This window comes from Canis lupus, chromosome 13 (assembly GCF_003254725.2).
Source record: "Canis lupus dingo isolate Sandy chromosome 13, ASM325472v2, whole genome shotgun sequence".
NCBI classification, from domain to species: Eukaryota; Metazoa; Chordata; class Mammalia; order Carnivora; family Canidae; genus Canis; species Canis lupus.
The window spans coordinates 21,210,226-21,222,886 of NC_064255.1; the positions used below are offsets into that span (position 1 = coordinate 21,210,226).

At 40.5% G+C, this 12,661-nt stretch overlaps 1 non-coding gene across 1 annotated transcript; it reads right to left on the bottom strand.

Moving 5' to 3' along the window:
• Positions 1-244: 244 nt before the first annotated feature.
• LOC112662564 (U6 spliceosomal RNA) lies at positions 245-352 on the bottom strand. Its single transcript, XR_003138660.3, has one exon. It is a non-coding gene; the product is annotated as a U6 spliceosomal RNA (small nuclear RNA).
• Positions 353-12,661: the final 12,309 nt, after the last annotated feature.

Here is a 12,661-nt window from a genome sequence, read left to right on the forward strand (position 1 = left end):
AGCTTCTATAGCATCTTCAACTAAAGACAATAATTCATAGAGAAATGACAGGCCCAAATTTTAGATTGCTGCAGGTGGCGAACCAAGAGAAAGTAAATACGTGGAGGAAACTAACAGAGTAAGGTTTGTTTGCAGATTCCGCCGGTGCTGTTTCTGGACTGATAAGACTCTGTCTACAGTAAAATGAGAGTTTATATCCTGCCTCCAGGCAGACAATGGGAAGCTTTGCTCCTTCCTTTTTTTTTTTTTTTTTTAATGCTTCACAAATTTGCATGTCATCCTTGTGCAGGGGCCATGCTGATCTCTATATCATTCCAATTTAAGTTTATGCGCTGCCAAAGCAAGCAAGCACTGCTCCTTCTTAATTGCCTTCAGCTTGAACTAATTTTTATGTCAAAGAGGCATATTTTGGGGTGACATATTCTGGTTTTCTGTAATATTATTTCACAAATATTGTGACAAAATGGTCACTTTCTTTCACTGTAGGCGAAAATATAAACTGGTTCAATATTCTAGAAGAGTGCTGGGTGTTATTCACCAGAATTACCAGAATTCACCAGAAAGGTGCATCCTGTTAGTTGAGCAATTCAACTTGAGGGAATCTGTAAAACCTATCCTACTAAAATACTTGCACTCAGGCACATTAATGGATGCCCACTCCAGTATTGTTTGCAATAGCAACAAGATGAATACAATGAAAATGCCTATAAGTGATATTACCATCATGTTATAGCTACAATATGGAACACAATGCAGCCTTGAAAAGAAAGTGGCTTTTAAAATGAAGAGCATTTATTTATATGTATCACCCAATGTATATTTATATATATCTCCACAATTAGTGCTAAGTGACATAAACTAATGAATAGTATTTATAGTATGATCCCATTCATGGTTTTTGAAAAACTAAATATGTGTATATGAACTTATGTAGGCACAGAAATTAATGAAAATAAGTATGGAAGGCTAGGGTATAAAAGGTGGAGTCACTGTCTCTGTGGAAGGAATATGAGTAGGGGGAGCCCTGTGAAATGGAGAGTGAGGCAGAAAGAGGGGCAAGGAGGAAAGTAGAAAGAAGACTTTATTTTCATTCTAGATGCTTTGATAGTATTTTAATTTTTCCATAATAAAAATGCATCCATGGATCTTATATTATTTTTCAAAATAAAAATACATTAAAACTAGTTATATCACAGCATGAACATGTCATCATCCTGGTCATTCTTGATTACCAAGGCAGCTGCATTGCCCAGACTGGCCAGGCCTCATTCTGATTTAGCCACCTCAGAGAGGTAAGCTAAGCCCTTCTATATCCCTGAAGAATCATATATTCTCAGAATTGTAAAGCATTTTAAGTCCTCTACTCAATCTCTTATTCAAGTGCTTGAGATCCCTATTGAACATCTCTGCAAATTGATCTCCCAGCTTTTGCTAGATTCCTCTTCTAGAGACAAGAACCATTGCTTCCCATGGTCTCCTATTCTATCTTCTAGCATCTCTACCAGAAAGACCTCCCTTGTATTAAGCCAAAATAAGTCTCCATCCCTAAGCCTATGTACTCCTGTGAACAGTTTACAGGTCTCTCTTCACTGAGGAGAAAAAAAGGAGGTCCTACTATCCTCCCTAGGTAAATTAGAAGAGCTTTCTCTCCATTTAATGTTGGTCATACCACTAACTATGCTGTATTATAATAGTTTATATACAATCAGACTAAAAGACCTGAACATGAAGCACCTTATCCCTAGTACCTAGGTCAGGGTCAAGCTCATGGGGAGTTTTCAGGAAACAGTTGACAGATATGAGGGAGAATAGATGGATGGATGGATGGATGGATGGATGGATGGATGGATGGATGGATGGATGGATAGATGGATGGATGGGTAGATGGGTGGACTTTTTAAGTTATTGCTTACTGAGCACTAACTTTAGGCTTGGAACTTACTGTATCTGCTAAACAAACTATAAAGTTTGTATAGTTATCACTGTAATTATCTCCATTTCACTACTCAGAAAACTGTCTCAAAGAGTTTTGCTCATTCTAAATAAGGCCCCATATTTAGCAAAGTTGGGGTCTGAAACTTGGATGGATGATTACAAAGTTTATACTTTTAACGACTTCATCACAGTGCCATGAATTAATGAATGAATGAGAAAAAGATTGAACCAATCTACCAATTTCTTAAAGGATACCACAGTTTTGAAATTTCTTCATGTGCTTTGGAATTCTGTTACAGCTTTCAAAAGAAAGTACAGCTTCAATTTGGCTAACACCAACTTACATTCAGTCAGTTCCAAAAAAATTTTTTTAATAAAAAGCAATCATCAACCAGCCACCACTCCCTACATTTATAGGTGTGGATAGGATTTATCTCTAGCCCCTGCTTTGAACTTTGAACAAATCTGAAGTCTCGTCTGTGGGGATCTGACAGGTGCAGCAGTGGAATGTTAAAATTTACATGAACATCATTTAAACTTCATTTAAGCCCCCCACTTACTTTGGAAACCCTTGTATCAAATTTTGTAACAAAAAGAGAACATGCAATTTAAATTAAAGAGTTAGGGGAGGTTTGGGTACTTTCCAGCCTGGGTTAGCAAACCCCAAAGGCTTCTAATTAGGTTTTCCTTCTGTTTCTTCTTAGTCTGGTCATCAAAACCATGTATGAGAATAAAGTAAATCAGATAGATTGCCTACTCTTCATTCAAGATATAAATCCATTATAGACAAAACATATCTTAAAGGATATTTTTCAAATACCTCCCAAATCTGCTGGATGGCCTAATGGTCTTTATTCTGGTCTAACCCATCCTTATAACCAAGCATAGTAATTCTAAGGATAAAAATGCAAGATAATTTTAATATTACACAGATCCTACCTTGAGAAGTGCTTTTTTTAGTTTCCAATAGTGACTGTTCAAAGTACATTTCTTGTGTTCCTGAAGTATAAAAAGAGGAGAAATGATTCGCCAATCTCAGGCTGTGTTCTATTTTATAGCGACACCAAAAGATGGGGCAAGCAAGAAAGTTGTAGTTTGTAAAGTCACCTCAAAGACCTATAATTACTCTCTTAAAAATTCATCATTGGTATTGTTTGTTTGCCTGTATTTATATGACATAGCCACAGCTGACTTTCTCTGGAATGTCCAGGAGTCTGACTTGCCCAGTGAAAAATACACAGATGGGCTTTGGTGCTTCTGGTTCTAGGCAACATAACAGAGCTCCAATTATTCCTTATCTATGAAATGGAGCTTCAATGATACTCAGATTGGAATAAAGAAATAACTACCCTAAGATCCTCCTTCACTGTGGGTTTCTGTGGCTTGTATCTTGGTGGGAGCCACAGGCCCTGTATCATCTTCTCTATGGTTCCTCTACTTCTCCAACACTTGTTCACTATCAACCATACTAGTGAGGCTGAAACAGTTATACTGAAAAGGGGGGAAATCACCATGCTGGCATCCAAGCTCAGGGAAGAATTGAATCAGTTGATTAGATACACTTGCCTTTATGTGACATACGTAATAGATCAAAGCAATCTACCATATATTTATCAATACCTTTTATTGTTTTATGTTCCACACAAATTTATAAAAAATTATTTTATGAACTGTATTATCATATAAATGTTCTATGATAGCTATCTCTTCACTGGATCCTATCTTAAAATTTTTAAAAGGCAAATAAAGCAAATAGTAATATGTTGGGACACCTGAGTGGCTTAGTCAGTTAAGTGGCTGACTTGATTTCAGCTCAGGTCGTGATCTCAGGGTCCTGGGATTGAGTCCTACATTGGGCTCCCTGTTCATTGGGAGTCTGCTTGAGGATTCTCTCTCCCTCTCTTCTGTCCCTCCCCTCCCCTACTCTCTCTCTCTCTCTAAAATAAATAAATCTTTTTTAAAAATGGTAATGTATCAAAGTCAAACAATTCTGTATAACTGAGTGGGAACGTAACCACCATGTAAAGAAAAAAGAAACATGCTACCTTGGTCACAAATTTGTTCTACCTGTAAAGATTCAGTTTATTCATTGAAAAAACAATGATGATGACATAACAAAGGATATAATATAGCATACGATAATTTAAAACATGACATTTTATCATTTAATCAATTGAGACTCTCAGTATTGTGTAGGTTTATAGAATAGATGTATATGTTATAAACAGACTCAGAATGCATCAGAGTGGTGAAGAGTCTTACACAAGCTCACTCAGTTATCAAGTGGTTAACAAAATCCACTCTTACTATTTTAAGCCTAGGACTTCTTCCCCAGTGTCAATATTCTACCTCCTGCTGCCCTAACATGAGAGAATCTGATCATGGTTCTATCCACCAAGAAAAGACTCTTAAATCATTCCCACTTTCCAGGACTGATTTTAGAAACATTCCAAAAAATATCAAGTTCATCCAGCCTGTCTTCTTTGTGTTGTTTCCTCTACACCCAGCCTCCTTTTTTGAGATAGAGAAAATGAGGCTTAGAAATCCCACAGCTTGCATATGTATGAATTGGGTATCAAATCCATGCCTATCTTGCTTTAAACCATGCTGATAAAATGTACCAGAGAGTTGGATTTTGAATAAAGCTAATTTAAAACTCCAGCTCCACCATCAATTGTGTGTGACTGAACCACTAGAAGCCTCAGTACCACTTGTTGTAGGTACTAAATGTGATGATGCATACAATAGAGTACCTATGGGAAAAAAAGAATAGCTAGTGTTATAATTATAATACATCAAACTGCTTTAAAGGAATGTATCATGGACCATAGGATTTCAGGCACCATATTTGAGATGAAGCTGAGGGATCCTCTCAAAATAGCAGTATGCACATTGCATATAAATATATCTTCTATAAAGAGCAATGAGGGACAGAACCAGAAACAGGTTTCCAGATTCATTAATCTACCACCGTGAGCAACCATGAGCCTCCTGTTCTGGAGCCCAGATTTCTTCCCGCTTAGCATCCCAGTGATTCTCTCTATTCTGAAATACCTGCTCTGGAAAATGTGGTAAGACTACCAGATTTGGAAGGAGAGTTGGGGAGCAGTAAACATGATAGTGCTTTATGCTCGACCAGACCAGTCCCTGTAGTCAAGCTTTATGCTTAAAGATGAAAGTTTCCCTCTGAATAGGTCACCAGGATGGCTACTGGTGCTAACAATCAAAAGATAGTCTCATAATATGAGATAAACAATGACAGAAACCACTATCCGAATACAAGAGGACTCAGAGGGAAGGGTGAGCTTCCTCCCACATTCCAGAGTCCTAAGCATATTCCCCAAAGTAAGAATTAACAACAGGGAAGAAGTTCCTCCTGATCACTTGTTCTTCCCACATCCTTAATAGCTAAAGGCAACTGATGTGAATTCATAATGCCAGGAAAGCCATGGTCATCCTCCAGCCTCTGATGGAAATGGAGCAAGCCCTCACAGACAGATATGTATGTGAATCCCAAGATGCCATAACTTGGAATAAGTGATTTAAGCTCTCTAAGCCTCAAGCTTCATCTAGCAAAATTTGCTGTAAAAATGTACTATTAATACTATCAACTGTTATCATTTTTATTATCTATACTAAAAGAGACATATTATTCAAAATTAATTTGCCTACTATAATTTTTAGAATCCCTCCTACATTTCCCACTGGCACCTGAAGATCCACTCTCAATCCTTTCACTTTGCTCAAAAAAAATCCTCTATAAACTATATCAACATGTTCCCTAGCCCTCGGTTTCCAGTTTTGTTTAATCAAAGAGTGGGATGGGGATCCTATCAGAGACAGAAGAGAAAGAGGTTGGGCTATTTAGTCTCCTGAGACCCCCCTCTGCCAGGCTGCTATGAGTTAGCTATATTTCTTTCCCAAAAGCCACGATTCCTACCAGGCAGCTCTTTCCTTATATCTCTCTCCAGGTTACAGTAATCATTCTTCCCCACCTTGCCTCTTCAATCCTGGGGGTGGTAATGGCACCACACCCATGGTAGCCCTCAGATCCGGCAGTATACCTTGTTGGTTCCTTACACCCTGCTTATATCTTTATAAACAGGCTCTGTATTAAATGGTCCTCAGTTGTCCAATTGAAATAAGACATAATTTTCCTATTTTCCTACCAGATCATTGACAAATACAAATATTAACAGGCTAATTTATGTAAAACAGTTCAGTTTTCTAGGTCCAAAATATAGAAGCAGAGAATCAATAATTGACCTTTTCCTTCTCTACTTATAATTCCTCTCTTCTAAGTTACTTTCAGTCATGGAGACCAATCTTCTGTCCCCTAATCATGGCCCAGACTCTAAACTTTTGTTCAGTTAACTTCAGCCTAAAATGCCTCTTAATTTTTTTTGCAGTTCAATCATCTGTTGGGTTTCCTTCTTTCTTTTCTAAATAGTCTTTCTACCTCCTTCCATCTGTGACTGTCTATGCTGGACATTCTCCCCTTCTCCCCTCCTAATGGATCCCCAGTTTGATGCTGGTATTAGGTACTGGTATACTCAGGGAAGATGGTTCCAGGCCCATGGATGGAGCATGGTTGGCCTAGTCCAGCCATTTAATCCTTTTCCTCTCTTCCAGTGACTGTTTAGGGTAGTAACCAAATGACAAGATCTAGACTCATTGCAATTCAGAGGAAATCTGCAAAGGGATAAAGGAAGCAGTGTTTTAAGAGAGATGTTCTTTCTTAAGAGAAAGAAATAAAGGAGAAAATGTTCTTTTCCTTCCTTCCTTCCTTCCTTCCTTCCTTCCTTCCTTCCTTCCTTCCTTCCCTCCCTCCCTCCCTCCCTCCCTCCTTCCTTCCTTCCTTCCTTCCTTCCTTCCTTCCTTCCTTCCTTCCTTTCTTCCCTCCCTCCCTCCTGATTTTGATGTTATTTGAAGATGAGATGTTTGGAGTTTAGTCAGTCACCTTTTTACCAAGAGGGGAAGGCAAGAGAATTGGAAAGAAGCTGACCCAGAGCCTTAACATCATCGAGCATCTGAATCAGCCACCCTCAAACCCACTTTTCCAAATTTCTCATTACATAAGAAAATAAACCTGTCTACATTAACTGCTTTTATTTGATTATTGTTACTTGTAGCCAAAAGAATATTAAATGGTATACTACCCCAAACCAGCTGCATTCCCACTATGCAGGCATATTCCTCTTATCTATTTCCCCTCTCAGAGCAGCTGGCATATACATCCTGAAATTCCTAAGAAAAAGACTGGATGTGCTGGGCCCATGAAGAGTCTCCTTTATGCTAGAATCCACAGTCCCGCACAAGTAAGACTCTGGCTTCCTAATCCAAAGGTTAGTGTCTTCAAATCCTTTATCTTTCCTTTTGAGAAAATACATATGGAACAGATGAGACCATTCTGTTCCACAAATATTAACATCAGAGACCAAAATAAGGGGCCAGCAGAGACTTTGTGCTATTTTATCCACATGTAGCATTTAGAAATCTTTAAATGGCTAGAAGGAACTCATCACAAGGGGGGTAGGATTAGATTTTGGCCAAAAAACAAACAAAAAAAAACAGTGGGCTAAACAAAATAGAAAAGTGTCTCCTTTTCATGTGAATGGAGGCAGGCATGGGGCCTCCATAATTGGTAAGCCCTCCTAAGCTCCTTCTGATTGTTCTGAGATCTGTAACATGTACTTTATCTTGTGCTCTAAGATTTTTGTTCCAGTTGCAGCCATCACTTCTGAATTCACAGTGGGGAAAATGGAGATTAGAAGACCAGGGACACCTCCTCCCCTCAAGGAAACTTCACAGAGTTGCAAATCCACTCAATGCTTCAATTCAGTGCTGGATATTTTCTGTTTGTTCCTCTACTCCATCTACTCCCCACCCTTTTCTGCCCAGTTCTGTGCCTTGGGGAGTTCACCTGAATGAATGACAACAATGGGCTCCCTTGCCCTCTGGCTTCTGCTGATGTAGCCAATAAGAGACACACTCAGGAAATGGGATGATGGAAGAAGTGAGGTGAGGGGATCTATTTCCCCAGCTTGTTCCCTTCCAAGTGGCTAGGGGTTGGCTCTATCCCTCCATCTAATGTATGAGTGAGTATAGTCTACTTCAGGTTGCTAACAATAAAGGGTACATTGTAGAGAATACAAAAGTGATACTAAAACCAATTTTTACAAAAAAAAAATTTACTATGACCATGCACAATTCTAAACAATGTCAATGATAACACACTCTCCCTACCAGGACAGACCAATCCCACCATCACTCCTCCCCCTTAATAGCCACTCACTGCCTGTCCCAAAGGTCATGGCTCCTGTCAATTATCTCCCTCCAAATGTTGACTCTCTCCAGGTTTGGTAACCTGGGAGTAGCACCAGTTCTCTGCATATAATCCTCTGGGTTTCCAAAACTCCTAAACACAACTTTGTAAATAATCACTTTATGAATCCGGTCAAATACCCAGTATGAATGTGTCACCATTTCTTACTGGCACCCTAGGAGATCCCTTCCAGCAGAAACAGAGTCTTTCTTCTAACGTAGTCATGAGCCAAGACAAAATTTAGAGGTTCTTCACAGGGAGAAAACGATAAATCAGACATTGGGAGAACAGGCTCTGCTACCCTCATTCAGAGCTTTTTTTTTTTTTTCCTTATTTGAAGTTGAAGATTACAGATCTACCAAATAAAACACTTTTATGATTGTTCCCAGTCAAAATGTTCATTCCTCCCATCACTTCTGCTGCTTCCCTCCAAGGAAACTTTCAAGAAAACCAGCTAGCTGGGAGTGACTAAACAATACATCCGGTTTGCTGTCCTAATGCCAAGTAGGAGGAATCTGATTCAGTCCTGCTCTCCATCCACCGGTGCCCTTCAGTAGAGGTTGTACTCACAGCATTAAGCAATCAATCAGCCAATGAGCATGGAACACCGGCCAATTGGAACAGATGCTCTCTGGTGTGCCATTCCCGTGCATATCTGCTGGGTATCTTCACTCCCTCTAGGAGAGCTAAAGGGATAACAGTTTGGCTTCATCCCTGTACCCACAGACCCTGGGCACCTCCTAATCCCCATGTCTGTTTTGTGAAGTCAGGCCTGTCTACACTAGCCCATCCTTGGCTCCTGGGCTGGATCAGCTTCCCAACAGGAAAGCCAACTTGACAGCTCCTATTTCTTAACCATGAATTCCAGCCAGCTCTCACTTTTAGTTGTCAGCATCCACATAGCCACTTCCTTGCAGTACTGGTTTTGGTGAGGAAAAGGCAATGTTAAGAGGCAATAAAATGGCCTAGGATGAACAATTAATTGGAGAGCTTTTGTTTCCTTCCCTAATCCCAAATACAGTAACTAGTAAATTTGGATTTCATTGTCTTCTTACAAAATAGTCTGCCCTGGGAGAGCATATTCTTTTCAAAGCTGTGTGTCACTGTCAAGGCAATCAGCAGATAGGCCCCGATTGTGCTGGAGCCCTGCTGCAGGCCCAGAGGGCAGGACTTCCAGAGAATGGGCTGCTGTTGTTGGCTTGTTGCTACAACAAAGCCTCTGTAAGGACTTCCTGGGGGCCAACGTTCAAAGTCCCTACAAGTCTGAATGCAGATCTTAGTTCACCTACTTGTGCTTGGCTGGAAGTGTCTCACTTTTCCAAAAGTAAGACAAAGCCTTATGCAGGGAAATGTTGAGGATGAGTTTTGTTTGGGCTGGTTGTTTTTCATCTCTGTGCCAGACACTTCACACTCACACGTCACCTCTCATCTTCATAAAAGCCCAGTGAAGTGTGACCATCCTCAGAAGCTGGCAGTGACTGGACCTCAAGTTGGCCTGACTCCAAAACCCCATCAGACCATCTCCACTTCTGTTACCACCTTTCCCAGAACCATGCAGCGGGCCAGAGGTGAGGCATTATCAGGGTAGTATCATGACCATGCAGGCCACTGGCCTCGGCCAAGGGCAAAGTGATCATCAGCAGAGGATGGGGACATAGGACAAGATGGGTTTATCAATTATCTTTTGCCATATGACAATCCGCTTCAAAACTTAGTGGGGTAGAACAACCACAATTTATTTCTTGTGATCTGGGCTTTAACTGGCAGTGTTTCTGCTCTACCCCGTGTCCCTCTGGCATCACCCACACATCAGGCTGATGTCTGGGGTGGTTTGGAAGCTTGCAGAGCCCTCTCTCAAGGCCTCTCTCACCTTAGTGCTGGCTGTTGGTTGCCCGGCTGCAGGAGTTTTTCAGTGACTGGTATTAGTGTGAGGGATTTCAGTCTTATCTCTACACGTCCTCTCTCTCTCCAAGAGGATAAGGCTTAGACTTCCTTACAGCATGGCAGCTGGTTCAGAGTGAATGGAAACAGAAGCTGCCACCTCCCCTACAGGCTAGTCCCAGAGCTGGCACAGTATCACTTCTGTTCATTTCACTGGCTAAAGCCAGCCCAGGTTCTAGAAGAGGAGAAACTGACTCCATCTCTAAGCAGAAGGAGAAACATGTATAGGGAGGCAAGAGGACTTATTGGCAGCCATCTTCAGAGAAAATCTACCATAGCAAATGTGTTTAAGATTCCCTTTCAGGAGACATGCCCTGTGGAGACAATGGGTAGAAGGCTTTCTCTGCAGCATCACGGTGAATGGGTCTCATCTAGACTGCCAATCCTGATTGGTCATGGCTGCCTAGAATGCATGTGGAAGAGGATTCTGAGGTAGTATCTGGGTCTAGTAGGAAAAAAAATCCCTCAACTGAGTCATCCATTCATCCATTCCTCTTTTGGTTCAAAAACTATTAATTGAGCTCCTGTCACAAGCCATGCACTCTTCTAAGTGCTAAGAGCAAAGCAGTAAAAACACACACAAGCACTACATCCTTTCTCAAGGGGTTTATACTTCAGTGGAAGATACAGGCAATAAATAAATAAGCAAGTATAAAATATGCTAGGTAGAAATTAGTGCTTAAAAAGAAAAAGATGTGTATGAAGAGCAATAGGTGTATTAATCATGTCTTTTTATTTTCTGTATTTCTAATGCTTGACAACTTGGAGTCTGACCAACCCTGGAAACACTGCTCCTTCCAAGGCTAGCCCATTCCTGGAGACAGTAAGTGAATGGCCCAGAGGCATGCCTTTCCTATGCAAACTCACAAATCCAGAGCCCACACCACCACCCTCTCCTCCCAGGTACCAGACAACTGAGGAGAGCCCTTACATTTCTGAGCCTGCTGAAATTATTCAAAGTAGCCAATCCTAAACCTGCTCTTTTATAAGGAAACCACAATAAAGGCTCTGGCTCACATTTCCTTTACTCCCTCTGCCTCCTACCTGACCCTCATGCTTCTTGTGTGGCCTTGTGTGGCGTCAAGTGCCCCTTCCTCTTGGGAGCAGTGAGTAACAAAATATCTTTTCAATAGCAATTGTTCTGATCTGTTGAGTTCAACATACCTAAATAATAACAAAACCTACATTTTAAATAAAACATCAGGAGATTTCTAATAAGGTAATATATGAGCAGATGCACAAAGAGAAGTCAGGAATGAGGGTTAAGGCAGAGGTGAACATTACAGAGGGAATGGTAAATGCGAAGGTCCTAGGAAGTCATTCTCAGCATATCTGAGGAATACTATGGCTGCAACAGAGGTAGCAAGGGGACAGTGCTGGGAAATGAGATCTGAGAGGCAGCAGAGGCAGAGAATGAGGTTCAGTCATGGGGAGGTAAGGACTGTTCAAGCGACACTGTGTGGGCGCCGTCCGGTAGAAATGCAGTGTGAGCCATGAATACAAGCCACGTATGTGATTTAAATTTTCCATTAGAAATGACAAATACCCACCATTTGCTTCAACGTGGATAGAAGTGGAGGGTATTATGCTGAGTGAAGTAAGTCAATTGGAGAAGGACAAACATTATATGTTCTCATTCATTGGGGAATATAAATAATAGTGAAAGGGAATATAAGGGAAGGGAGAAGAAATGTGTGGGAAATACAGAAAGGGAGACAGAACGTAAAGACTCCTAACTCTGGGAAATGAACTAGGGGTGGTAGAAGGGGAGGAGGGCGGGGGTGGGGGTGAATGGGTGACAGGCACTGGGGTGGGGGGGCACTTGACAGGATGAGCACTGGGTGTATTCTGTATGTTGGCAAATTGAACACCAATAAAAAATAAATTTATTATTAAAAAAATTATTAAATAAGTAAATAAATAAATAAATATTTTGGAGAGGCTAAATAAATAAATAAATATATTTTCCAGTAGCCACATATTAAAAAGTAAAAAGAAACAAGTTCAGACAACTCTAATATGTTTTACTTAATCCAACGTATCAAAATATTATCATTTCAACATGTAATCAATATAAAAAATATTAATGAAGGCCTTACTTTTCATACTGAGTCTTCCAAATGCAATTGTGCATTTTTATCCTCACTGCACACCTCATTTCAGAATTACCATAATTCATGTGCTTGATAGCCACATGTGCCTAGTGGTTGCCCCATATCATCTAGACTAGTATTTCCCAGACTGACCTATCTCAGAAAACTGTTCTTATTAACAAACACATCAAAAGAACAGACAATCTTCTCTGTCCTCGCTATAGCCTGTGTCTTCCCACCCCAAAACTCCTATGTTGAAACCTAATCCTTAATGTGATGGCCTCTGGGAGGTGACTAGGTCATGAGGGTGGAGCCCTCATGAATGAGATTAGTGCCCTCAAAAAGGAAGCCAGCCTTCCACCAAGTG